Source organism: Triticum dicoccoides, chromosome 5B, assembly GCF_002162155.2.
Source record: "Triticum dicoccoides isolate Atlit2015 ecotype Zavitan chromosome 5B, WEW_v2.0, whole genome shotgun sequence".
In the NCBI taxonomy this organism is placed as follows: Eukaryota; Viridiplantae; Streptophyta; class Magnoliopsida; order Poales; family Poaceae; genus Triticum; species Triticum dicoccoides.
This window is the reverse complement of record NC_041389.1, coordinates 123,198,928-123,201,827: the sequence shown is the minus strand read 5'-3', so window position 1 is coordinate 123,201,827 and position 2,900 is coordinate 123,198,928.

Genomic DNA, 2,900 nt, shown 5'->3' with positions numbered 1-2,900 from the left:
TCGTGCCGAGACACCACGTGATGATCGGGTGTGATAAGCTCTACGTCCATCTACAACGGGTGCAAGCTAGTTTTGCACACGCAGAATACTCAGGTTAAACTTGACGAGCCTAGCATATGCAGATATGGCCTCGGAACACGGAGACCGAAAGGTCGAGCGTGAATCATATAGTAGATATGATCAACATAATGATGTTCACCATTGAAAACTACTCCATCTCACGTGATGATCGGTTATGGTTTAGTTGATTTGGATCACGTGATCACTTAGATGACTAGAGAGATGTCTGTCTAAGTGGGAGTTCTTAAGTAATATGATTAATTGAACTTAAATTTATCATGAACTTAGTACCTGATAGTATCTTGCTTGTCTATGTTTGTTTGTAGATAGATGGCTCGTGCTGTTGTTCCGTTGAATTTTAATGCGTTCCTTGAGAAAGCAAAGTTGAAAGATGATGGTAGCAATTACATGGACTGGGTCCATAACCTGAGGATTATCCTCATTGCTGCACAGAAGAGTTACGTCCTGGAAGCACCGCTGGGTGCCAGGCCTGCTGCTGATGCAACTGACGACGTTAAGAACGTCTGGCAGAGCAAAGCTGATGACTACTCTATAGTTCAGTGTGCCATGCTTTACGGCTTAGAACCGGGTCTTCAACGACGTTTTGAACGTCATGGAGCATATGAGATGTTCCAGGAGTTGAAGTTAATATTTCAAGCAAATGCCCGGACTGAGAGATATGAAGTCTCCAATAAGTTCTATAGCTGCAAGATGGAGGAGAATAGTTCTGTCAGTGAACACATACTCAGAATGTCTGGGTATAATAATCACTTGATTCAACTGGGAGTTAATCTTCCTGATTATAGTGTCATTGACATAATTCTCCAATCACTGCCACCAAGCTACAAGAGCTTCATGATGAACTATAATATGCAAGGGATGAACAAGACTATTCCCGAGCTCTTCGCGATGCTGAAAGCCGCGGAGGTAGAAATCAAGAAGGAGCATCAAGTGTTGATGGTCAACAAGACCACTAGTTTCAAGAAGAAGGGCAAAGGGAAGAAGAAGGGGAACTTCAAGAAGAACGGCAAGCAAGTTGCTGCTCAAGAGAAGAAACCCAAGTCTGGTCCTAAGCCTGAAACTGAGTGCTTCTACTGCAAGCAGACTGGACACTGGAAGCGGAACTGCCCCAAGTATTTGGCGGATAAGAAGGATGGCAAAGTGAACAAAGGTATATGTGATATACATGTTATTGATGTGTACCTAACTAGAGCTCGTAGTAGCACCTGGGTATTTGATACTGGTTCTGTTGCTAATATTTGCAACTCGAAACATGGACTACGGAATAAGCGAGCACTGGCCAAGGACGAGGTGACGATGCGCGTGGGAAACGGTTCCAAAGTCGATGTGATCGCGGTCGGCACGCTACCTCTACATCTACCTTCGGGATTAGTTTTAGACCTGAATAATTGTTATTTGGTGCCAGCGTTGAGCATGAACATTATATCTAGATCTTGTTTGATGCGAGACAGTTATTCATTTAAATCAGAGAATAATGGTTGTTCTATTTATATGAGTAATATCTTTTATGGTCATGCACCCTTGAAGAGTGGTCTATTTTTATTGAATCTCGATAGTAGTGATACACATATTCATAATGTTGAAGCCAAAAGATGCAGAGTTGATAATGATAGTGCAACTTATTTGTGGCACTGCCGTTTAGGTCATATCGGTGTAAAACGCATGAAGAAACTCCATACTGATGGACTTCTGAAATCACTTGATTATGAATCACTTGGTACTTGCGAACCGTGCCTCATGGGCAAGATGACTAAAACACCGTTCTCCGGAACTATGGAGAGAGCAACAGATTTGTTGGAAATCATACATACAGATGTATGTGGTCCAATGAATGTTGAGGCTCGTGGCGGATATCGTTATTTTCTCACCTTCACAGATGATTTGAGCAGATATGGGTATATCTACTTAATGAAGCACAAGTCTAAAACATTTGAAAAGTTCAAAGAATTTCAGAGTGAAGTAGAAAATCATCGTAACAAGAAAATAAAGTTTCTACGATCTGATCGTGGAGGAGAATATTTGAGTTACGAGTTTGGTTTACATTTGAAACAATGCGGAATAGTTTCGCAACTCACGCCACCTGGAACACCACAACGAAATGGTTTGTCCGAACGTTGTAATCGTACTTTACTTGATATGGTGCGATCTATGATGTCTCTTACTAATTTACCGCTATCATTTTGGGGTTATGCTTTAGAGACGGCCGCATTCACGTTAAATAGGGCACCATCAAAATCCGTTGAGACGACGCCTTATGAACTGTGGTTTGGCAAGAAACCAAAGTTGTCGTTTCTTAAAGTTTGGGGCTGCGATGCTTATGTGAAGAACCTTCAACCAGATAAGCTCGAACCCAAATCGAAGAAATGTGTCTTCATAGGATACCCAAAAGAGACTGTTGGGTACACCTTCTATCACAGATCCGAAGGCAAGACATTCGTTGCTAAGAATGGATCCTTTCTAGAGAAGGAGTTTCTCTCGAAAGAAGTGAGTGGGAGGAAAGTAGAACTTGATGAGATAACTGTATCTACTCCCTTATTGGAAGGTAGTTCATCACGAGAACCGGTTCCCGTGACAACTACACCAATTAGTGAGGAAGCTAATGATATTGATCATGAAACTTCAGATCAAGTTTCTGCTGAACCTCGTAGGTCTACCAGAGTAAGATCCGCACCAGAGTGGTACGGTAATCCTATTCTGGAAGTCATGTTACTTGACCATGATGAACCTACGAACTATGAGGAAGCGATGATGAGCCCAGATTCCGCAAAATGGCTAGAGGCCATGAAATCTGAGATGGGATCCATGTATGAAAACAAAGT